Here is a 26,712-nt window from a genome sequence, read left to right on the forward strand (position 1 = left end):
AGAACGAAAATATACCTCTAACAAATGCACAGTGCTGCTCTTTGGGACATGATTATTTTTTTAATGACCCCCTAATTATTACGGTTCCAGGATGGCAGCTGTTCCCGGAGCTGCAGTAGGGCTCGGTTTTGCTGATGACGACGTGGTACAGAGGGGCCTCTCGGCTCCTTGGGTGTGATTTGAAGGGCACCCAGCGACATCAGAGACAGTCATTATGTTGTCTGGGGAGCGGGGGAGGTCAGGAGAACGAGAGCCATGTTAAAGATATGCCCTCGACTGACTTCTCTGTGGTGCCCCTATAACGAAAACAAAACCATGATCTAGATTCTGCACCGTATCCGCTTTGCTTCACAGGAGCTGCAAAGTACTACAGCTCCAACTTGTGTGAGCAGATGCGTGTAGGCCCAGGTCCCGCCACCTGCTAGCTCGGATCCCAGTTTAATTAACAGCCCTGCCAAGTATCGCGCATTAGGCGTTAGACTAATGCATTTCAGTGTGGTGGTCCGCATCACCGCACTGAAATGCATAGTCATGCATATAGCGCTCCGAGGCGCCTCCTCCTCAACTGCCAAGCTGCACGGAACCTGGCTGCTAATACACTATTTTAGTCAAGTGACTGAGAAAGCTGGAGCAGCAGCGCGCTCTGCGCACTGGCTGAGCTCTAGCTGTTACTGTTACAATGTAACAGATATGCCATCAATCACAGCGCAGCCCTGGCATATTCCTGAAGCTGACATAATAGATGAGGTCCAGCCACGCCAACCCGACCCCACTGGCAACTTGTTGAACCACGGGCTGTGCCTGGCGGCCACCAGAATTATTCACAGCTTCTTAGAACACACCTGCTTGACTGAGGCAGCCTCAATGATGCCCCGGGTGGCCACCATTGCTGTGGGCGGGGTCCGAGTTGGTTTACGGCGGCCGGCCATTTCTGGTGGGTCGAGAGGGTCTGCAAGAGCCAGCTGGTGGGTGGACACAACTCAAGAACGGAGAATGGGCTCAGACAATGCTGGACAGTGCAGCAGAAGTAACAATATCTTGCCAGAACCTGAAGGAACTTCTGGAGATAGTGGACTTGAATGAGTACATCACAGTTGAGACTGTAGACACCAGGATTAGCTCTCCATAAAAGTTATATGAAATAACACTCTGGATGGAGGGAAACATACCAAGAAAAGTGAAAGCACTCTTTTGGGAAAAACTTTCAAGGGGTTATGACATACTTCTAGCAGAAAAAGACTGGCCACCAAAATTTGTCAGGGAGTGCCCACATGGTGAAGACCTAATTATGCCAGCTTTCTCCAACCATGTTCCTATAAACTTAAAATATACTTATGCCAGGAAATGGGCAGTAGCCCAGGCCCTAGCATTATACAAAAATCATGTAGGGTGAGATGAGGACTCACCTCACCACAAGATACAGTTAAAAAAATCAACCTACTGCACAAAGGCAGTACCCAATTAATCAAGAAGCTAAAAAACAGGTCCGGGAGATCTTAGATCAACTTGAATACCAAGGGGTGATTGAAACATGCACCTCATCAATGAACAATCCCTTGTTTCCTGTTTCCAAACCAGACAATACATATCGTCTAGTTTTGGATTACAGACACCTGAACACTTGTTCTAAAACTTTTGCTGTGCAAAATGCACACAGTACAGCATTGATGAACAACATTGTGCGTAAAAAATATAAAACCACATTGGATATTTCAAATGGTTTCTTTTGTCAAAACATAGCACCTGAAAGTAGGTACTTGACAGCTTTCTCAATACAGCGTCACTTCTGTCGACTCCCACAAGGGTTCAAGAACAGCCCGGGGTTATTCTCAGCAAAAGTAACAGTTACTACAAATTTATGATGACTAGGCATTGTCATATGTCAATGATATCCATCTAACAGACGATGACCTGGATAGGCCCTTGACCAGGGTGAACACCATTATACTGGGCTTCGCCTCTGAGGGCTAGAAATTCAACTTAAAAAAATTCAGAATTGCCCGTCTCAATGTCCTTTTCTTAGGATATGAACTTTCAAGCGAAGGCAAAAGCCTGGCAGCTAACTTTTTAGAAAAGTGTGCGCTGCTCCAACCTCCAAAAACGCTGAAAAACTTGCAGTTGATTCTAGGTTTCCTGCATTTTGGAAGAACCTACATTTTTAATTACTCAAAAAGAGTTAAATCTCTCTACGAATTAATCAAACCCAATTTCAAAAACAAAGATTGGACACAGGAACACACAGATATCCTGCGTTCACTACAAGCTGACATGTTGGCAACAAATCACTTACAAACACGCGTGAATACACGCAATCTAGTGATCTGAATAATTTTGGGTCAATGCATATTCACCTACTTAACTTCTAACGAAGGTGAAAAAGTACCAATTACATACAAATCACATTTGCATACACAATCGGAAATGCGCTTCACTTCTACAGAAAAGCCAGCAGTTCAAACCGCTGTAGCAAAAGAAAGAGCTCTAGCTTAGGGTAAACGCACTATTGTCGTGACTCCAGTACCAGCCTTAGAGGCGGTAACAAAAGCGAGCATTCTGAATGCAAAAGCTTTACATCCAAAATGGATACAATGGGTTAATTCTCTTGCTGCAACAGATGTTGAATATGTTTTTGATCCTAATTTGAAAACACAAGCATTCCTGCAATACGAACACGAATGTCCTCTGCCTATTGAGATTCTCCTTCTTGACCAGTATGAATTTATAATTTATACTGACGGATCAGCACAACTCGCTACGGGGAGTAAGCAAGCTTACAGTGCAGCATGCGCGATCGTTAAAGGTCGTATGCGCAATGGTAAATTCCGACCGATGGTAACTAAAACGCAATCTCTAGGAGATTGTACAGCTCAGCGAGCTGAACTACAAGCATTCAAATTGGCACTTGAAAATATGGATCGCGAATTCCCAACACTTTGTGCGATTCTTTTTACTGTGTTCAATCGTATAATGAATATTTACAGAATTGGCTTCAAGATGGTTTCAAATATACAAAAGGTGGCACAATAAAGCATAAAACGCTTTGGGAACAAGTAGTTCAGTTGCGAGACAGACTACAAAACATTCTCTTGATACACACGCTGAGTCCTCAACGTGATGGCGTTCACGTTGAAGGGAATTCATTGGCTGACGAAGCCGCAAAGAGGGCTGTGCAAACGGCTTCCATAGCTGCGATCACTCGTTCAAGAACGTGAATATTTATTTATTTGGCAATTTATAGAGTGCGAACGAATACCCGTGGGCGTCTCGGCGCTGGACTGAGCAACTGACTCTCCTCAGCATAGGAAGGGCCTGGGGGTTTACTGGTTAAACAACCATGTTTTCAAGCTTTTCCGGAATTGAAGTATAGATGTGCTGGATCTAATTTGCAGAGGCAACATGTTCCAGATCTTGGGTGCCGCTACCATGAAGCGGCGATCACCCCATGAGACAGTTCTGGAGCGTGGGATCACTAGGCAATTGTGAGACATGGACCGAAGTTGTCTAGATGGTCTATACAATTTGAGTTGGTCCTTCAGGGGGCGTGGGCCTTGGTCGTGAAGGGTTTTATAAATAATGCAAAGAGATTTGAATGTAATCCTGTTTTTAACTGTTAGCCAGTGGAGTGTCCTGATGGTGTCCGAGATGGGCGCAAATTTGGGTGTTCTGGTCAGGAGGCGTGCTGCCGCGTTCTGAATAGTTTGGAGTTTTTTTGTAACTCTGGTTTGACTGTTAAGAAAAAGCGAGTTACAATAGTCCAAAGAAGGGAGAACCAGAGATGTAATCAGAGTTTTGGCAGCAGCATCTGGGAGAAATGGCATGATTTTTTTTATCATCTTCAGTTTGTAGTGGGCAGTAGCTGCTATTTTATTGGCATGTGCCATAAAGTTTAGGTGATCGTCGAAGGTGATTCCCAGGTTCCTGACCTTAGAGGTCGGATTAGGTGGAGTACCGAACTCGGGGGGCCACCAAAGAGTAGACCAGGACGGAGAGAGGGATCCGAAAATGACCACCTCCGTTTTGTCGGAATTAAGTTTTAGACAGTTATCTGCCATCCATTCTCCTATCTGGCTCATGGTGTTTTGAAAATGTTCTGCCACTTCCGTCCCCTTACCCTTAATGGCGAGTACCAATTGAGTGTCATCGGCGTAAGAGGTTAGGCTCATCCCTGCTGCCTTGATTATACTGGCCAAGTCCGACACATAGATATTAAATAGCGTCGGACTAAGGGATGAGCCTTGAGGAACCCCGCACGGGAGCGACAACTTAGCTGATTGGTATGGGCCCAGGGTGACCACCTGACTTCTGTCAGCTAGAAAAGAAGAGAGCAACTCTTTAGCCAGATGATCGATACCTATCTTCCCGACACGGTCAACCAGGATCTTATGGTCGACCGTGTCAAAGGCTGCCGAGAGATCTAGCAATACAAGCAATGCTGTCGTGCCCTGATCTCGGATGGTTCTAATATCATCAGCTGCCTTAAGGAGGGCAGTTTCCGTTCCGTGATATTTGCGGAAACCGTACTGTGTGTCATCCAGGAGTAGATTGGTTTCCAGGTATTCTGCGAGCTGCTGATTTATCGCCTTTTCTGCCACTTTAGCTAGGAAGGGGAGACTAGCTATGGGTCTATAGTTCTTAAGCTCTTCCGTGTCAAGACTGGGGTTTTTCAGTAAGGGTTTAATCAACGTGTTTTTTAGACAGTCGGGGTAAATCCCGGAAGTCAGAATGGTGTTACAGACATCAGTGATGACTGGGACGGTAGTGTCCATCACCATAGAGAACACTGTGGGGGGGCAGGGATCCAAAGCCGAGCCTGATTTAATAGATTTCATGATAGTGGTTATCTGGTCCGTGGAAAGAGTCCTAAAATGGGTCAAGGAAGTAGTGGGGCTAGTGTAGGCAGGGGGCATTTTACTGTTGTATTTGGAGGAGAAGGCTTGATAGATATTATTGACCTTGGAGTAAAAGAATTCTGACAACGCGTCAGAGTTGTTGAGATGGAGGTGGCTGTAGATCTGGCGCATTACCTGTCAGGGTTTTTGTTATGATAAACAATTGTCTGCTGGAGTTCTTTGAAGATTCAATTTGCTCCGAAAAATATGTTTTTTTAATAGCAGCAATCCTGAGTTTGGAGGTAGCCAGTGATTCTTTGTATGTAGTCTTGCTTTTGGCATCATAATGTTTGCGCCATTGCCTTTCTTTATTCCTGCTGATTTGTTTTAGGGCTCTTAGTTCATCCGTGAACCAAGGTGCCGTCGGTGTACTCCTGTTTCTCGAATAACGCTTTGTGGGTACCAGATGATTTGAAGCCTTGCTAAACCAATCATGAAATTGGTTAGTGGCAGTGGTAGGATCATCAGATAGGATTGTGCGGGTTTCATCTAATAGAGTAGTGAGTTTCTCCTGGTCTAAACTCTTCCAGACTTTAAAAGGGAGAGTTTTTGGAACTGTGACCTGGTTTTTCACTACTTCTTTTATTTTTATACTACTGAATATGGCGTAATGATCTGTCCACGGCATGGGATATATGTAGGCCTTTTGCATTGGAAAAGATACCATCCAGCGTATGTCCTGCTTTATGAGTAGGGACGGTGACTAATTGTCTGAGACCCATAATTTCTAGGTCTGCGATAAGGTCAACGGTGTCCCTGTCATTCATTTGTTCAAGATGAAAGTTCACATCGCCCATCATTGTGACAGATTCTTCTGTGGCTATGATTTCTGTTAGAACGTTAAGGTTGGTAAGAAATGTTGCTTTGGACCCAGGGGGACGATATAAAAGCACACCCTTAAAATTGTAGAAGGCTGTGAGTTTTATATTAAAATACATTGCTTCACAGGCGGTGGCAGGAATGGGTGCTGTACGAACTTCAAAACGTTTTCTAGTTATGATCGCTAAGCCCCCCCCCTTTTTTGCCTACCCTATCCTGCCGGTGAACTTTATAACCGGAAGGGACTGCCACTGCAAGATCTGGACCTGAGGCATCGTCTGTCCAGGTTTCGGTAATATACAGTGCGTCCAGACTATTGTCAATGATAAGGTCAGCAATTTCCTGGCTATGTTTACCTAAGGAGCGCGCGTTAATGAGTGCCATGAGAATGACCACTTCATTGGTATCAATGTGTTGATAGGTCAGCACTTTGATATTGTAAGTCCGGATCTTGATGTTGCAGTGTGGGCAAGTGTGGTGTGTATCATTATTTGATAGTGACGGAATATATTTGATGCAATAAGAAGAGGGGGAGGGTTGAAGCCTCATAAGAGTGGAGCGATCATATGCGTATTTAAATTGTGGAGAAGGCCCCTGGCCCGGTACTGGCGCGGACGGGCGCAGACGGGCTTGCCTTTGGCGCGCCTTCGGCGCGCCGCCGGCGCGCCCGCTGCGCCCGTCCGCTGAGCGGCCGAGTGATGTGTCCCATTTATCCGTGTGAGGAGGGCGTGAGGCGTCGAGCAGCTGCAGCGCTACCCCTCCCTCACCCAAGATGGCCGGCCCCTTCGTTCACAGCGCGTGGGAACACAGAGCGCGTGAGGGGTGATAGCCAGGCAGCAATCAAGTGAGTAGCAGCAGTGATTATATAAAATCTATTTTAAAAAGGTTCACAACAGGTTCACAACAGCAAAATATACACAATATTAAAACAGTGCGAATAAGTTGTTAAACGCTAGACAGTGAATAGACAGTGAGATATTGTTGGCTATCAATGCTTCAAGCAAAGGTAGTAGTGCAGCGTTACCTAAAAAAATTTCACGCAAATACTCTTATATGATTGATGCGAACAACGTTCTGTTTGCTTGAATCCCTGGAGTGGGGGATAGGGTAATTCCAAACATGGAACGCAGATTAGGAAAAATCCTAGCAGCTCATGGAGGGATAGCCTCTGCCCATGCAGGTGTTTCTGCCACAGTATCGTTATTAAAACAGAGATATTGGTGGCCTGGCATTAGGAAACCGACCAAGAACTATGTTTTAGAATGTGAAATATGCCAAAAGATGAAAGTCTCAACATTGAAACGTCTTGCGCAGACGCCCCTGTTAATCTCAGATAAACCATTAGCTTGTGTTTACCTGAATCACTGCGGTCTCTTGCAAAGGGATGGTAACTATAAATATATCATGGTCGCAGTAGATTCGTGCTCAAGGTTCCTATGGATGTGGCGTCCGCGCTCGGCTGACGCTCGAACTGTTATAAAAGATTAGGGCATCTTTATCGGCACATACGCAATAGTCACACTACGTTCTGACCAGGGCCCTGCGTTTAGCTCTCGGGCTTACAAATTTGAAGCCATGGCCAGTTTGTGCATTGCATTGCGGTACTCCTCTCCATTCCATCCTGAGAGAAATTCGGTTGTGGAAAGGAAAAACCGGGACATAAAGCGGTCTATAACAGCTAGGGTATTAGGTTCGGTTATGGGTGGGTTAAACATCTTTATGGGGTCCAACGCTTATTAAACAATTTGCCAAGAAGTTCTCTAGGTGGGGGTCACTCCATATGAGGTCCTGTTTGGGACAAGAATGTGGGTTCCTGATCTCGAATGTAAAGGCACAGTGGTGGAAAATAAGCCATTTGATATCAAAGATCGTTTAGCTGTTTTACAGGACTTAAATGAACTAAGATTGAAGCAAAGCAGCGTGTTCCTGAAGCCAACCACCACTGGGGAAAATCCAGCTGTCCCAGCAAGTCCTGTCTGGATCCCAAAGCTTGGGGATCTAGTCAGAGAGATGATCGCGGACAAGAAGGAATTTGGGCCTTCTTACCAACCAGTACCTGTCCTAGCAATCCACGGATCAAGAACAGTACTTCTGCCGCCCCTTGCTGGAAAAAAGGAGAAAAGATTTGTGTCCATCGACCTCATCAAACCACACTATGTGGCCGATGCTAAACAGTAGGCCATGTGAACTCCAACCAAGTAGCAGACGCACTCCTCTAGCTACTATCCAAGAGGTTCAAACTGAAAGACTCATTACCATTGAGAATCCAACAGTAAGAAATGAAGGACTAAGCAACAATGTAATGGAACTCATTCCTCTTGAAATCCAAATAAGCTTGTCCTGATACACCTGTCTACACCAACGTAACAAGTGATCCAATGGTTCCAGCGATTTCAACAAATCCTGATGCAATTTCAACCATTGACAGAACTGCTTCCGGCTATTTCATTAACTTGGATACGTTTTCTGGGGATCCAAGTGAACCTGAAACGACGAAAGCCAAAAGAACTTTCAAAGAACAAGCACAAGACTTCTTTCATCACGTGAAAAAGACTTATCTGGTTTCTCCATGGATTGAATTATGGATTATTTCTGGAATATTCTTCTTTCCGCTTTGGCTAGCTTTAATAATGACTCTGAGCATGCTGATAAATGGAAGATATATTCATTTGGCCACTGGAAGTAAACATGTGAACTTTTAAAACCACACAAATCATCACATCGTGAAGCAAGAGACTTGTCAGCAGTGAACACCACAGCCGTTCCTATACAAGATGGTGTAGTTTGGGACAAAACGGATTAGGATGTAATCGGTCCGTCGGAACTTTTGAAGATTCCACACTTATTTAAAATTTCATTAAGTGACTTTATTACCTCTAGTACCTATTCTGATGATTGGGACTTTGAGACTGTTAATAACATGATGTCTGATCTAGAAAGGTCTGCTGCATTCTCTAACCATGAATACTTGGAGGGTTCAACAGACTATGAACAGCTTTTTTGTTACAACCACTATGGTCATCATTTCTTGCATAAATCTGCAACACCTAGAAATGTGTTTATGTATAACCAATGGGAACATTGTCCTACACCATCAACGGGTAGCTCAAAAACGTTTGCTATGAAGTTTACATATTTTTCAGGGTTTAATACATCCAATCCTGAAACGTTTTATTTTAAAAATGTGAACAAAACAGGAGTGAAAAATGTTAACCAATACGAAACAGATTTATTCTGCTGCCTTTATTGCCCAACTGTCAAGACAGGGTTTCCACTTTTGGAAAGACACAATTGACACAATCTGTCTGGGGTACAAAAGATTGGCAAGTACAGGGGATAGAAGCTTTGTTTAGAGCCTGCATCATCCCACAGCAGATAATGTTTTTGAATGACACTGTCCAACAGACCTCTTGCCTTGGGTTAGCCAAGATCAAAGACATGAACACACCGTCCATACCTACACCTGCAAGTAATAGCACTACACAGGGTGTGGTCGACGTACATACTATTTTACAAAACAGATCGGATTCCGAATGGAAAAAATTGTTGCTCTGGCCCATAGACACAAACATCTGTCAAGAAAGATTCCTGAACAAGATACAAGGTCTAACAATCAATAGGCCAGACCCACTCTATGTTCAAAGACAGCATCCAGGGGTAGTAACAACATACAGTGTAAGAAAGTTATGCCTTGATTGGCTACGGACATCTACACCAGAGGATGTGAAACACTTCTCTTTACTTAAAGAAGACGCACACCTTAGAGAATTCTTGCTAGGGCCTAGAAAACCGCATCAAACGTTTCATATATGCCGGCATCTACGCTGCTTATAATGAAATATGGAAGGTTACCCAAGCAGACGCCGCAGAAAGAATATGAGAAATTGACCGTATTAATTTAGAGAAATCACTCGCTGTGGTTGACATTGGGTTAACGACTGTCATCCAGGATATATTCATTGGGCGGCATTGTATCCTCTGCTATAGACATTGTGGAAAAAGATTTGGTCCTGCTGCATCAAGGCCAGTCTCAATTACGTTGTATTCTGTAATTAGGCTGGACTCTACAAACTTTGCGTGCAGGCTATGTGCCTTGGCGTTTTATCAACACGTCTTCTCTCTTTTCTGATTACAATCTCAGTGATAAACAGATCGAACCTTACACACACAGATGTTGGAGTGGGGGGCGTGAAGTGTTTATTAGTGGTACACACTGAAAATGCACTGAGCGGTTCACTGATATGTCGGGATATCAGTTTACACGGGGTCTGTAGCGGTTCCACTTCAAATTTATCCTGCCACCTGCAAGGTTCACCAGCCGCTATGATTAATCCAACGTTTGGACAACTTTCGAATGGAAGTTACCGCATGTTGAATGATCAGAGCTGTTGTGGCATCGTGCCAGGTATCCCATATCTAGTAACGGTTACTTCCAGGGTCACTTGCTGTATACAAGTCTTGTTCCCCCAAATAGACACTGTCAGGGAGTCATCTTTATGGCCTTCACTGAACATCTCTTCTATACGAATTGATACTTTAAGCATAATAAAAAACATTCTTTTACAACAAACCGTGCCTTTGACCTCAGCCAAAGAAACCTATGATCTACAAGTCGCAAGGACTTCGGCTGAGATACAGGCTCTATTAAGGACAAATTGCCCTACACATTTCGCAGAAATGTTGGGACGTATCTTAAACATGTCTGATACAAGCGGTATTGTGCATGTATTTAAGACCGTATGTTCGGGACTGTTAACACCTTTTCAGGCGGTCCACGGAATCATTCCAAACTTCATGCACTCGGTGTTTGCTAGAATTAGCGGCAGACCACCAATCGTCACAGGAATCCTATTTTTATTCCTACTGCTGTGCTATGGCAAGCCAATCCACCAGCGTCACTCCCAGCACCTTGGAGATTGCTCTCCTGGAAAGGAATTGTCGTGAGCGCATAGTAAAACTATTGGGTTTACCTAGTCTACGAGAACTAAATACCACATGGTTTCTGTCGTTCAGACCAATCTGGCAAGATTGCATCTTGCCTGTTCTACGCTGCCTGCTTTGCGGTGAAGAATATGTGCTAGACATCTAACACTCCCATCAGTCATGCCAACGGATATCGATACTCTGCTGGACCCGATAATGACCCATGCTCTGTGTTGTCCCTAGAGGCTACCGTTCCTGATTACGGCATTCATTGAGATCTCACAGACGCAACATGCTACTGCTGAGGTATATATTTATATTTATTCATTTGTAGAGCGCATGGTTACACCACCCGGTGTGTCCCCGTTCTAAGACAAAGCTAGTGTGTCTGCTGCTGTCCACAGTAAGAACCGGTTGGGCTGTATTTTATACAGTTTTTGTAAACAGCCATGTCTTCAGCTGTCTGCGGAAGATACTTTTGCCAGGTTCAGTTCTAATGGTGATTGGCAAAGTATTCCAAGTTTTTGCTGCTAGGTACCTGAAAGAGCGAGCCCCCATTCGTGCCCTGAATATTCTTGGAACTGTCACCAAAGCCATCCCCATGATTCTTAGACTGTGTCCTGGGGTGTATTTAGTCAGTAATGGTTGAAGATATCTGGGGCCTTTATTTGATAGAATGCGGTGACAGTGGCACATTGCCTTAAACACGACTCTTTCCCACTGGCAACCAGGGTAAAGTTGTCAGGGATTTCTTCGTGCTGGCTCTCCTTGGAAGGCTGAGAACCAAACATGCCGCCGCATTTTGTACCCTCTGCAATTTGGATAGGCCTTTTTTGGACGTGCCAAGGTATATTACGTTTCCATGGTATGAGATGGATCAACAGGCACACAGGTAACCTCTTCAATGAACACTGCTACTGACGATGCATCACATCTACGTGCATTTAGTCTTCTAAACGAGGTAATCAACCTATCACCGACAACGGTAGACAACTTTTTGTCTACAGGATTAGAGGATTTCATGTTTTCTCCAGCATCTTCAAAATAACTTTTGATTTGGCTAACAGTGTACCATGTAATTTATGAATTTGGCCTTTAATTTTTCTCTCTCTCTCAAATCAAAAGACAAAATTAGAAACTTTCCTACGTACACTTTTGCAAATATTGACTTTTTTTTTTTTTTTTTGCTAGAAAAACTCTGCTTTCAGTAGAACTATTCATAGAGAACAGACTTCTTTGAAACACTTCCAGGGACACATTGTCACCTTTCTTCGCATTTATGTAATCATCATATGAAATGGCTCCGAACTATTTCTTTTCCTTTCTGTAAAACTGGACCATTTCATCATATGTATATATGTATGTTCATTCACTTAGCATTCACTGTAAATATATGCTTAGGATGAAACATTGCTTTAATATGTACAGCACCTTTGCACTTTGTCTAGCAAAGTTTTTAACAAAGACTTCTTTTAGTAGGCTTTTACAAATGTTTTTAGCAAACATGTGATACTCAATTTTATATGTTTAGCATGTTTAGTATTTAGAAATATCGATCATTCGTCAATGGAGTTGGTGTTGTTTCGATTTAGATGCCCGTACATAGGTTTCCCTGAATCATGTCCTTATATAGGTACAATTCGCATTGCCCTTATATAGGCATAGAATCCCCGTCCTTATTTAGGCATTTGCCATGCAATCCAAATACAGGCATGGTCACTTACATCTGTCCATCCCACGTCACAAGGAGTTCTTAGAAACCAGTTCCTTAAGCCGTCGGGACTTTACCTAGCAAGGATTATTGAATTCTCCAAGAACTCATCAATTATGCATGAACTACTATTCCTTAGGGGTTCATCCACGACGTCTTCCTCTGCCCGACTTTACGTCAGTGCTAGCATTCCTAAACACCTTCCAGGTATAAATATACCCCCCCTTACCATGGCAAACCACGGCACGGCTCGGCACGACTTGACTGCACGGTTCGCCACGGCAAGTTCGGAAGAGACCATATCGCGCCTGACGCACTGACCAGACGCTGTCATCCCTGCTCGCAGAGAATCCAGCTTCCAGTTTTCTGACTTCCTTCACGGGATGTTAGTTTGAGACCGGAAAGAGAATCCCACCGCTCTCATTCTAAAGGTATGGAGCGGACTAGAACCTAGAGGGACTCTTGGCATATAAACTTAATATATACCATACTATAGAAAACAGCACCTACTTTTACCTCGCACAACACTTAGTACATTGGGGTAGAACTATTTAGAAGCATCAGACGAGTATTCACTTTTTAGCCTGTTATGTATGTATGTATATATGAATATATGTCGTAGCTAAAAGACAATGCTATTGCAGTATTATTTCTTCTTACTGCTTACGCTGTGCGTATTACATCTTGCTTACTGCCTAATGATTGTAACAGCTCATATCTCTTACACGAGAAACAAGACTGTTCAATAAATCCTTTAATTGAAACGCCCATCTACCTATTTCAGTGTAACTCTGGGAAACTAAGCATGCATGATTGACTGAGTGAAACTGTTATCCATTGTTTTCACGATTCTGAGATGCGTTCCGATTCTAAGGGAAACAAAGTTGTCATATTTATGCGGTTGTCAGAAACGACTCCCTTCTTGTTTATTCTAGAAGTTTCTAATGACCTCTGAGTTAGCTGGCACACAAAGTAATTAAGTTTATTGTACTCAATAGAAGCATACTGACCTTAGTCCTATGCAAAAACTATAATGTATATTATTCCAATGCGCAGAGCCTATAAGGGAAATAGGAACTACACTACAGGACCTCATCTATTATGTCAGCTTTAGGAATATTCCGGGGCTGCGCTGTGATTGATGGCATATCTGTTACATTGCAACAGTAACAGCTAGAGATCCATCAGCGCGCAGAGGGCGCTGCTGCTCCAGCTTTCTCAGTCACTTGACTAAAATAGTGTATTAGCAGCCAGATTCCGTGCAGCTTGGCAGTTGAGGAGGCGGCGCCTCGGAGAGCTATATGCGTGGCTATGCATTTCAGTACGGTTATGCAGACCACCACACTGAAATGCGTTAGTCTAACACCTAGTGCGTGATACTTGGCAGGGCTGCAGTTGTCCTGGCGAGGACCATGGGAGGCTACTCACAAAGGGAGTTAATAAATTCCCTCTCCGGGTCTAGAGTTGAAAGTATCATTTATGGCCTCCAGTGTTGCTCAAGAGTGGGAGAATAGTTTTAACTCGATCTAGAGACCTCTACAACGGCCCCTGTCTTTGCTCCTGACCTCCCCCTGCATTGCCTAAAGGCGAGAGGGTTAACAGCAATCACCCGGTGAGTGTAGGTAATACTTATGTTAACTGGAGCACCTTGCCCAAGGGCAAAGGGATGGAAATTAGCCCCTCATCTTGCCCAAAATTGAGACTGAGTATAAGAGGAAAAACAACAGTGGATGTGCTGCCTCCGATTCTTGTTCCTAGTTGAGAACAAGGGCAGGAGACCAGACTGCCTACTCATTTGTGTCCCAAATGTGCAGCAGTCCATGTAGGAGCACGTCAACTATCACCTGCGACCTGTTCCCTTGGAAAAGTGCAAACCTCTGTGTCCTGTTCCCCGGGAATATGGCACCCCCTTTTTTCCTGTTCCTTAGGAATAGGGTGCAGACCAGGCGACTAGTGAACCGCTCCTATATGACTTGCAGCTTAGTGCAGTCCCTGGAGCAGCAGGTCATCTCGCACAAGGATTGCTAGCAGGCTATCCTCTCAGATTAGCAGGTCAGTTGGCACCCACTCTTGCATCCTGTTCCCAGTTAGACGCAGGGTGCTTTGGCAAAGTACCATCTTCTTCTGACTGGGTGTGGTGCATATAATACCCATAATACCTTTGTGAAAGGTGGAAGTAGGAATTAACAAAGAGCCCACCGCTTCCATTAGATACGGAGGGGAAAAAACCCTCTAATGTCCCCTTTCCTTCCTGGGATTGAGCCTATTTAAAACCCCTCTCCCAGTTCTGCATTTTAGTAGCCCCCAGCATTCGTAAACATCTGAAGACATTAAGAAATGGCAAATCCCAGATTTTGGTGGGGGAGGGACACTAGAGGCCTGCTTGGTGGCAGTGGCTAAAACATTGGCTACAGAGCACTGTGGTTACAAAGAGTAGGGGGCTGTTGTACCTGGCCCTCTCTGCAGAGTCACCACCAAAACGTTATGTGTTTTTCCCATCACTTTCTTTTTTTTTTTTTTTTTAACTGAATGAGTTTTTGTTGGCCTTAGTACTCTGGGCACTTTACCACTGCTAACCAGTGCTAAAGTGCATTTGCTCTCACCTAAACATGTTCAATCGGATTATACCAAATAATAAGTTTAATTTACCTGTAAGATCCTAGTAAAGAGGTTCTACATGTTCCCAGGGCCTGTAAATTAAATGCTAGTATCGGGCATGCAGCACTGATTATGCAATCCACTAAAGTAGCTTCTGTAAACCTGTCTCAGGCCTGCCATTGCAGCTTGTGTGCAGTTTTAACTGCTATATCGACCTGGTCAACTAAACCTTTTGCTAGGCCCAAACCTTCTTTTTTTACTACATTTATATCAACCCTAGAATAGGCCCTTGACAGCCCAGAGGGCAGGTTGCAGTGTATGTAAAAGGTTGGACATTTGCTTTTACATTTTACTGGTCCTGGTAGTGAAACCCTCTTAAATGTGTTTTTCACTGCTGCAAGGCCTACCTCTTCTTCAATAGGAAAACATCGGAGTTACTTTATTACATTTAATAAGCTTTAATTTCCAAATGGGAATCCCTTCATGTCTGGTGTCTTTGGAATTGTAATGAGAAATTCTAACTCGTGGTGAAGTTGAATTTTAATTCAATTTTGAAAATGCCACTTTTAGAAAGTTGCCTTTTTCCTCCCTTACTCATGTAGTGCCTATACCTGGGTCACATGATTGGGTGTAGCTGTCAGTTGGGCTTTGTGTATTCCTCCTATACAGTCACACGCAATAGGAAGCTTAGGTGTGCCTGAATTGGCCCTACTTGTACGAGAATAGGCTGTGTCCTTCCTGCACACAAAGTACTACATACCCTCTGTAGTTAGTTTGGAGCCAGGGCATGGAAGGCAGGATGCCTGGGGACTTCAAAGGGAATTTCTAGACGCTTATCCCACCTTCCAGATGAAGGCTACCAGGTATAAAAATTGCATCTCAGACACTACCTCTTCAGTACACTTATGGGCCTGTGGATACTTTGCCAGGAAGAAGGACTGCTGTGTTGCTAAAAGGACTGCCACTCTGCTCGAATGCTGCTTTAAAGAAACTGCTGCCCTCTTGCCTGGGTGAGAAGAGAACTGGACCTGCAACTTCACCCTTGCACCAAAGACACCTGTGACTCCAAGGGCTAGTCTGCTGGCCTCCTCATATGAGCCTCTGGGACATGAAAGGCTCCTCAACATCCTCCACCAGCCACTGGACCCAGCTGAAGTGTGTTCCTGACCCTCTAGTAGTGCCACCTAGGTCCTGGACCCTTGGCGTGGCTCAGAGAGCTGTATATTTAAGTTTTTGGGATCTTCGCGACGGCCAACGGGCCAGTTCACACCAAGACTTCGCTGCTCGCAACTCGAATAAGCATGAAGCTCCAGCAGCCACCTCCTCGCACTACAGCATTGACTGCTCGTGGGGACTGCCAACACGAAGCTTTTAATGACGCCTGTCTGCAACAACTCCCTTCTCCTCGCAGCCACCTCTACCTCGCACTGGAGACTTAGCACAGATTGGAGAAGGTAAACTTCCACAAGCCTAATCTGGTGACTGTATCTTATCTGCGCTCCATCGCGGTTGGCCTGGAAGTGTGACTTTGACCTGGTCCAGCAGGACCAGATATAATGTGGCTGTGCTTTGTGGTGCTATTTTCACTGAAATCTTTGAAAATTCATAACTCCTGTTCCACTGATTGTTTTTTCTCTCGTTTTGGTCTTGTTTCAGTCATTACATTTTGCTTTAAGTTTCCAAACTGGTGTGGGAACCTTTTGTGGTGTCTTGTTCAAATACTTTACACATTGCCTCTGAGTTAAGCCTGACTTCCCTGTTTCAAGCTACCAGAGGGTTGTGCACGGTTTACTTTAGGGTTGGGTTATGCCTCACCCTGACTAGGACTGTGGTTGCTGCTTTGGACAGGGCTCGCATCCCAGTCAGCAAGCAGCCCGATTTCTTACAGCGGTGAAAGGCATACAGGCTGCATGGGAGTGGGGGTAGATGGTGGGTCTAGAGAGAAAGGGCTAGGTGGCACAAAAGAGTAGCAGGAAGAGCAGGGGCATACAGAGGGGCTCCAAGGGACTGGGGCCTCTATAGTGGATGCAGGGTGGCACGCAGGCCAACTGCATTGGTGAGAGGGCTAGTGAGTGGGCAGGGTCGTGCTATGTGCCTGCAGGGAGAGGGGAACACAGTGGCTGCAGGTGGCGGGAGCACAAACAGCGAATGAAGTGGATGCTAAGGAGTCATGGGCTGCAAGAGGTTTTAGGTTTGTACCGGTGGTTTGTAGGGGTCCAGGGGCACATAGAGCACTGGCAACGAGTATACAGAAAGGATGCATGGGGCACAGAGGTGCTACAGAAGAATGGCAATGTGCCATGGCATACAGAAGTATTGAAGGGGTGGAGGAGGTTGCAAAACATGATTTCACAGGGATGTTGAATCTCATAAAATATCTAGATGTCCAAGCGATGAGGTACTTCAGAAATGTATGTGTGTTGTTAAAAAAAACAAAAAACATAATTTCCCTCTTGGTGGCAGGCAATGAGGGGACACGTGGCAGCTTTATTATTATATCAGAGCTCTGACAATAGCCTCTTATTATGCCCGGGCTCATATTAAGTCAGGGTTTGGATCCTAGGAAGACTGATTTTGCCATCTTGCTGGAAATCAAACTACAGGGGCTAGACACAGTCAGGAAGATGTAGTCATCAGATGGAATGCCTGTGAGCCAAGCCACACACACAAACTTCTCCAATCTCTTTCCACTGTGGCTTGAAATTTACTCATGACAAGGGCAGGAGTAAAATGGTTTTGAAGGTGGTAACAAAGTGGGTGTAGGGTAAGTGTGAGTTTGCAGTTGCCGAGTAGATTTTCACATTTGCAAATATATGCATGTGTATATCCGCTTAGGCAAACATTTTATTCACATGAACTTGTGGTTTCCAGGCTTATTTCTATAAACTCCTAAAAGGTGTAAATCGGCACTATGTGAGGACATATACGTGCAAGTGCACTTCTATGACTTTGTATTGGGAAGATTTTTCACAGCCCTGAGGGGGAGAAGATCATGATTTTATTAAAGGCGTGGAGGCTATCATTATGCAGACCTCCTTTCTTCACAGCAGCAATGCTCAGGGAGAATTCTGGGTGCTACTTATAAGTAGCCTCAAATTGTGAAATTTTTCATGTATACACATCTAAAACTGAAACAAATGTTTGGCATATAAATCGTGCAACAACTGTTATCTAAATATATCAAAAATGTATTTAAAATTAAAAAAAAGTGTGGAAAAGTTTCACATTAATACATCCGACTACATCACTGCATTGACATGTATTTAGTAAAATATATAGTTTTTAAACATGAACGTTGAAGCTGTGATGATGTCAGATTCTCACATCTGCGAGAACTTCACTGTCAGAGGCATGTGATAGAATGAGGAATTAGGATACATATGTTTAGGACTGCAGGGGGGTCTTTGGACAGGCAACATTTGGCAAAGTTGAGAGTACTAATTGAAAAATAAGAAGTTGAGCTATACAGTGAATGAGGAAGATAATAATTTTCTAATTTAATAGTGGGACATTAATAAACATCACGAGCTAAAAGCAAATAAATGACTCCATGGAAACCCTATTACATTAGACAGACAAAAGTGAAGCTTGCAGGGCAGCTGGGAATTGCTGCTGCCCGTTTTCTGGAGTTATGAACGTCAATTCACCAAGATGCCAGGGGGGAGTGAAAGTGGCATCACCCACATTATAACCTTATTGAAATCACAGGAAGTGACATTCTATGACCAGACACTTTGCAGAACATGATGTCACATGATATTAACCCTGGCGATTTCACAATAATTGACATTGCTGAATTTCCAAAATAACTGCATGATCAATATAACGCCACAACACAGACAAATGTCTGTTTTAGATCTCACCTATGTTAGGGTGCTGACATGATCTTTGAAAGTGTTGGAGAGTAATACATTGTCCTAATTTGTCCTGAGTGAACCATACCTCTTCTAGGAGGGCTCTTCCTAAGAATATTTAGAAAATAAAATGAGGTCATACAGTGCATTTAAAGCATAGTTTTCACATTAATTTCATAAAAAGCAACAGGCTCTGCAAGGGTTCTCATTAAATATTTAACCCCTTTCATGGTGTGCCTTGCCAATTAAATCTGATCCTCAGTAGTTGACCCGATTTTTTTTGTGTTTTTTTTTTAATGTGCTCTTGATGCCCCTGCATGTCTAAAATTACCTCAGTTGTGCCTGTGCAGCATTTTGCCATGAGTGCGCCTCATAGGAGGTGGGTGGCCTGTATGCTAAAAATTGCATTCAATATGCCTGTGCCAGAATTAGCCAATCATGCATCTGGGTGACCCTTATGTCCCACTCATATTTTCTAACTCATTCATACTTTCAACTCCTTCCTTCTCCCTCACTCTCACTTATTCTCACTCATTGTCCCTCATTTATTCAAACTCACTCACACGCTTCGTCTCACTCATACATTGTCACTTACTCATAATCACTTGCACTTACTGTTGCTCTCACTCAAATTCTCACTCACAATTACATTCACTCATTGTTGCTCACTCTAACACTCCCTCACACTCATTCTTAGTCATTAATTCATCCTTTCGACTAACTTGCAATCATGCTTACTGTCATTCATTCTCATTCACTCTGACTTACTCATAATCACTTACTAAGACTCCATCTCACTCATTGTCACTCACTACCTATCACTGACCCCCGCCCACTCTTGCACGCACACACAGTCACATGTACAGACAAGCGCACTCACACATAAACACTCACTCTCTCACACAAACTCGCACCCACAAACATGCACACAGCATACATTTAAAAGTATTTGTAATTATAATTGCATTTATATAATGCTTACTACCCCTGATGAGGCGTCAAATCGCTTTTTGGCGAGTATCACACTACTCTGGAACCCAAAAAAGGATTAGTGGTGAATTAGTATAGGGAAATATGAAATTAATTTGAGCGGTGGACATACAACTCTGTTAGTTGGATTGAAAAGGATAGTGGAGGGATAGAAGAGAGAGGGGTTTGTATTTATGTAGCGGTACCCCTGATGAGGCATTAGAAGCACTTTTCGAGGACTAGCACACCACTCCGGAACCCAAATAGGATTAGTGGTGCATTAGTATAGGGAATTATGAAATTAATTTGAGCGGTGGACATGTGAGTCTGTTAGTTTGATTGGAAAGGATAGTAGTGGGATAGAAGAGGGAAGGGCTTAGAAAGTTTATTTGGAGATCTTAGGAGCAGGTACGGGTGCTCCATTTTTTATTACACTAATAGTTAATCGGAGATCTTAGGAGCAGGTACGGGTGCTCCATTTTTTATTACATATACTATTACACTAATAGTTAATATTACACTATTATTATATATTAGTTTAATAAAAAAGGGCAATACATAAGGAGAGTATAGCTCCAATGACCAAACTGTGAGCTGCCCCGTGATTAATGTGCCCTATACTGATGAATGCGCTGCCCCCATGACAGCACTAAGCGTGCGCCTAACCTGGGAGCGGTGCATTCAGTGAAAGATGGGGGCGACAGCTTACAGGTTGCTCTGTGTTTCGTAGTGCAGGCGGTACCCACCTTCACTTTATGGTTCAAATCCCTTTATTGTTTTCAAAACAGCGTAAAGTAGCGATATTGTGAGCGATGCACATCATCTGTAGTATAGGAATGTATGAAATCACAACTCAAACTATTACAACACATACCTTTGCAACGCGGTTTTTACAACGCAACTTCCATTATAGGGAAGGTGCTGGTCAGTTAGGGATATGCGTTGTAATGGACCTTGCATTGTCTTGACTGCGTTGTAATGAATGTTTCCTGTAGTATAGAAATGACGACACACAACATTCTCCAAACTCCCTCCCCGGGAACCACAGTGCCAACAGGAAAATTAATAATAATCTCCCATGATGTAACAGTGCAATTCAGCTGATGCCCTATTATTGGGAGTGAGTAGGAGACTAAGTTAAACACTGATGGCAGAGGTACCTGGGACAGGTGAGTTTATGGAATTCTGAAATTAGTAAGGCTATAAAGGGGCGACAGAGCTCGGAATATCTGGTGCCTTGTGCTGAAAGGGTAAGGGACAATAGCTCCATCCCCAGTATATACCATAAATGGTGCAACCAACCCTGTTAGGTGGGGAGCTGTCCCGTGCCCCAGTGTGACAAAATATTTTGCAGGGCCGCCCCCAAAGCCAAGCCAATTTGCCGTCCTCCATCAGATTTGAGTGGAAAAGTGAGAGCGTTGGGCAACCCCAGTATAATATAGGTGGGGAAGCTGGGTGTTAAGATGGGTATCAACCTCGTCCAGCAATTGAGCCCAGTAAGATGTGGGTTTCGGGCACTCCTATAATAAATGTAAATGAGTGCCCGGGGAACCGCACTTCCACCAGCACTCAGGTTTGCGAGCGGGGTTCCCTCTGTGTAGTCGAACAGGTGTTAGGTACCAATATGTGGCTATCTTGGTGGCCGTTTCACAACTGCCCATATTGCAGGTCGTGTGGCTCGAACGATAAAAAATATCTCCCCATTCTTTCTGAGTTCTAGTTCCCACCTCTTCTGACTCATTGATTTGCCTTTTGTTAGTGGGGCGCAGAAGACCATCAAGTTCAGTGATGAGGCATTTGTCTGATGTTTTAGTAACCAGCCATTTTTAAAGGGGTGAGGAAACGGTGTGCTCCAGGTTGAACTGAGGGCTGCATAAGCCTGTGACGAATCAGACGATAGTGGAGCTGGTCTGTTTCAGATAGAGAATGGTCGAAGTGGAGTTGTTTAAAAAAGAGGGCCCTCCTCATCAGAAAAAAGGCCTGCGGATCGGCAGCCAAGCTAGAGTTCAGCCCTGTTGTAAAATCTGCGTTTTCAACAATCCCTCGATTCCAGAAGTCTATCGACAATTTAGTGATGGGAGAAAGATAAAGGCTCCTGGGTCATGCCTGTCTGTGTGTTAACAAGGAATCTTCCAAAGTTGCTGTCCTGTTACCGCCCTATTCATAAAAAGCCAGTGCTTTGAGAGCGCTAGGTGGCGCTGGCCAAGATGGCCGCAACGGAGTGAGGCTCCCGGCTGCCGGACCCCTCAGCGCTGATCCTCCTCCACTGATGCCGTCCTAGGTCCTGGCTGAAGACCGGCGCGGGTGGAGAAACTGAAGCACTACCCCCGGCCCGGGTTTCGTGACATCCGGCGCCCCCGCGGTGGAGCTGGACGGCCCGTGAGCCGCGCCGGCACCTGGCTGCGTCCCTCTGGTGCTGTGTGCGGCGCTGCCCGCTACGCGAGGCCCCGGCGCGCCACGAGGGGCACAGGCCCCACGCTTGCCACTGGCTGCCCTGCCCCTGCCGATGCTCACCGGCGCTCGCCTGGCGGAGGAGGGGCCCTAGTCGGCGGGGAGATCGACCCGCATTGGCCTTGGCGGCGCTGGGCCGCCTGGGGGTCTGGGCCACCGCTTGTCTCGTCTCCGGCCGCTAGGCCCGCTGCTACCTCTTGGGAGGTGGATCTCCTTGGCCGCCCCGCTGTGCCCCCCTGGTGGGTCCCTGGCTGCTGGAATCCGGGAGAGCCCTACAGGAGCGAAGACTCGTTGTTGGCTGCCTCACACCCGGAGGAGCTGTGATCTGGGCCCCGGTTGGCGGTGACTTTGAGGTGAGCCGGGACGGGAGAAGCTGGAGGGGCGCTTCTTGGGGGTGGCGTAGCCCTCATCGGCGGGCAGGTCGGCCCGCGCAGAGAGACCCAGGCTGGGGGACCGGAGCTGTCGCGTTGTGGCGGCTTGAGGGGGAACCCTCTGTTGGCCCCTTCCTGCTGCTTTCCCCTGGCGGACTCCCGGTGGGGTGCAGCGCTTGGACCAATCATTTCTTGTTGGCGCCAACCTGTGCTGGCTGAGGTGGCGACACCCCGCGCCCCCGAATCACTGCCCCGGGACCACTGCTGGCGGGGAAGGCCCCCCCCCCTTCGAGCCCCCTCCTGCACCGCATCCTGCCCCCGGATCTAGGGGGGGCTGGGCTGTCGGCCCTGGAGTCTCCTGCTGCCCTGACCGGACGACGCCTCGGTGGCCCCCAGCAACCCACCGTTGGATAGCGGGTGGACGTTTTGGCTCGTGGCGCACGCCGCGGTGACGGCAGCCTGGTCAGATCCCGACGAAGCGGTTGGGGGGTGTCCGTGCCCTTCCTCCTTGCCCCCGACCTCCTCCCCCGCTGGCCTGGTGTGGAGCGGTGCCGCGTTCGCAGAGCGGGAGTCGCCTGCTGCCCTCCGGGCCCCCTCACGGATCGGACCTCTACTTCTTCGGTCCGCCATGGCCAAGGAGAGGGGACCCAAGTTGCCGGGTACGTCCCACCAGACGAGGATCGACCAGTTTGCCAGCTCGGACCCTCCGGGTGGGGGGGGGCTCCGGCCCCGAATAAAGACTTGGCCGTCATCCTTCAGGCCATCGACGCCTCCCGTACCTCCCTGGAGGGGATGGTTGGCGAGGTGAAGGTCGATGTTGCGCTCCTACGGCAGTATCTCCGCAACGCCACGGCCCGCATTACGGAGGCAGAATCCCGGATTTCCACGGCGGAGGACGACATTCACCTGCTGCAAGACCAGGTCAGAGAACTCACCACCCACTCTAAAGAACTACACAGGCGGGCAGAGGACGCCGAAAATCGTGCCCGTCGCAACAACCTTCGCCTGGTGGGCTTTCCGGAAGGAGTGGAATCTGGCCGCGCCGACGATTTCCTCGAGCAATGGTTCAAGTCCTGGATGCCGGAGACCGGGTTGTCGACCTGGTTTGTGGTGGAGAGGGCGCACCGGTCTCTGGCGGCCAAACCTCCTGTGGGGGCCCCCCCGCGCCCGTTTATCCTGCGGATCCTCAACTTCAGAGACAGAGACGCTATCTTGCGGGAGGCGCGAGTGCGTGGCCCCTTGACCTTTGACAATCACACCATCATGATTTTTCCGGACTACACCCGGGAGGTCCAGGAGCAGCGCCGCTCCTACACAGAGGTGAAGCAAAAGCTGCGCTCCCTGGGTCTTCAGTACCAGCTCCAATTCCCGGCCCGCCTTCGTGTTGTTTTCCAGGACAAGACTCTGTTCTTTGATACCCCTCGGGCAGCCTGGACCTGGCTCACGGAGGAGAAGCCTCTGCGCCATACCGCGGCGATGTCGCCCGCTACGGGGCCCCGGGGCAAAGAGGTGCTTGGAACCCGACGACCACGGCGCAGGAAACGCACGCAGTCCCGGCTGCGCCGCGGAGGGGCGGTGACCCGAACCAGGTCTGCCAATGCTTCTGAGAGACGTGTGAGGGACTCTTCGGCCTCCTCTGGTGCATCATCTCACGTGGCTGGGGGACCCCGGCGCCGCCTGTCACCCGGGCCGGGGGGATCTCCCGCCCCCCTCACCATACAGTCTGACTTGTCTGACCTCTCCCGTAGTCCCGCCATGTAACTTGTTGTCTGAGCCAAATCTCTACGGGGAGGGGTGACAACCTTATTTGATGGAGGGGTGGAGGGGGTTTTCCACTCCTACGCTTTCTTACAACTACCTGGGACGTATCATTGAAATCCGTTCTTCTGGAGGGGTCCACTACGCTCTCTACACCCGAGCATCTAGGCTTGGGGTCTCGTACCTGTTGGGTTGTTCGGGCGACAGATGCTTCCGTTTTTGAAGTGTAGGGTGGGGGGTGGGGGTCTGGGGTTGGGGGGCCTGTTGGCTGTTTCTTCTTAGGGGACTGTTTTGTTTGGGTTGGTTTTGGTTTTATTTGGGCGTCTGTTACTGCACCACACTCGACACACTGCTGGGCTCCTCCCTGCATTCATTCATGTGCGCCTCGCTGCTGCTTGCCCTCACGCGCGGTCCGTTGCCCCTCCCTGGTGCAGGACCCGTGGTCCTGGCTTCTTCTGGCCGCTTCCTTTCTGGCATGCTCTGTTCCCCTCGCTCCCTTCCAAAGCGCTTATGCGCATCCTGTCATGGAACGTGAATGGCCTATTGGATAGACTCAGACGCACTGCAGTCCTTAAATATGCTCAACGTAATGAGATCGACGTGCTCCTTCTTCAGGAGACCCATTTGCTAGGCGAGAGGTGTCCCTTCTTGGCCAGATACGGGTACGATCGGGATGGCACTCTGGGTTCTCCCGCGGGTCTCGGGGGGTCGCCGTCCTGCTGCGCCGTTCTGTTCCCTTTGTCCTTACCCGGGTGGCCCGCGACCCCCAGGGGATGGGGATCGCAGTCTGTGGCACACTGGAAGGTCGGCCGCTTACTTTTCTGTCGCTCTACGCGCCACCCACCGGGTTTGCCCAAGCATTATCCCATGCCGCCGCGTCCCTGCTGGCCGCTCTGCCGCCGGGTGCTGTGGTTCTGGGTGGGGACTTCAACGCTGTCTCTGCCCCATTGCTTGACCCTTCTGGACCGGTCTCGACGCCCCGCGCCGCGCAGGCTCGACAGCTGGTGGGGTGGGCGGAGGCTCAGGGCTTGTGCGACGCCTGGCGTATCTGGCATCCGCGGCAATACACCCACACCTCGGCCGCCCACCACACTCATGCGCGGATTGACGCAATCTTTGTCCCGTCCACCGAGTGTGCGGGCATCCAAGATGTCTGCATTCTTCCCAGAGGGATATCTGATCATTCCCCCGTCCTCCTGGGTCTGGGGCCCCCGCCCCAATGGGCCCGTCAAATGTGGCGCTTCAACGCCTGGTTTCTCCGGGATAAGAGACTCTGCAAGGAGGTAGGGTCCGCGCTGGCGCAGTACTTTAGTGACAACGACGGGTCTGTCTCCTCGGCGGGCACCCTCTGGGAGGCGGGTAAGGCCACCATCAGGGGGGCCGCCAAGGCGTTGGTGGTGCGGCACCGCCAGACGCAGCTTCAGCAACTTACTGCTTGCGAGGCCCGGGCGTTGCGTCTGGAGCAGTCTCTGTCCGCGGATGGGGATCCGGCCGTAGATCGTCAACTGCGGCTTCTGCGGGACGAGATTCACCAACGGTCAATGGATGCGGCCAAGCTTCTTTGGCAGTCCTCGGTGGCGAGGGTCTACGGGTGGGGTGACAAGAATGGGGCTCTGCTGCACCGGCTGGTTACCTACCCCGGGGCGTCGCGCATCATCCCGGCGGTCACTGATTCAGAAGGCCAGCTTCAGTCCACCTCCGTGGCCATGGCAAACGCCTTCGCTCAATACTACGCTCAGCTATACCGGGCCCGGGCGTCGGACTTATCTCTAGCTTCGCTGCTGGCAACTCACAATTTCAAACTGCCTTGTCTTCGGTCCAGTGACTGGGAGAGTCTGGAGGTGCCCATCTCTCTGGAGGAGATTGGGGAGGCGATCGGGCGCACGTCGGCGGGGAAGACCCCGGGACCGGATGGATTCCCGCAAGAATTTTACGCCACCTACAAGGACCTTCTGACCCCTCGGTTGAGCGCCCTTTATGCTGATGCGATTGAACGCGGTTCCTTCCGTCCAGAGGCCGATATGGCCACGATTGTGGTTCTGCCCAAGTCCGCGCCGCCCTCTTGCGACAGGTCAGCGTACCGACCGATCTCCCTCATCAACACGGACATCAAACTCTACGCGGCGGTCCTGGCACAGAGGCTTCGGCCCTTTCTGCCCAACCTGGTGCACCCGGACCAATGTGGCTTCATGCCGGACCGCGGTACTCGCCATTGCCTCCGTCGACTTCACGTGGCCCTGGCTCATCGCCACCGCATATCCCCATATCTCACCCTCCGACTTGCCGACTTTGAGAAGGCGTTTGATTCGGTTGGGTGGTCCTACCTATTTGAGGTCCTGACTCATATGGGTTTCGGCCCCAAATTTGTC

At 47.6% G+C, this 26,712-nt stretch overlaps 1 protein-coding gene across 6 annotated transcripts in view; it reads left to right on the forward strand.

Annotated features, from left to right (window-relative positions):
* The window catches only part of NAP1L4 (nucleosome assembly protein 1 like 4), a 1,162,803-nt gene that overhangs the window by 419,394 nt on the left and 716,697 nt on the right, over nucleotides 1–26,712 (forward strand). The gene's annotated exons all lie outside the window — the stretch shown is intronic.

Source organism: Triturus cristatus, chromosome 3_1 (genome assembly GCF_964204655.1).
Source record: "Triturus cristatus chromosome 3_1, aTriCri1.1, whole genome shotgun sequence".
Classification (NCBI taxonomy): Eukaryota; Metazoa; Chordata; class Amphibia; order Caudata; family Salamandridae; genus Triturus; species Triturus cristatus.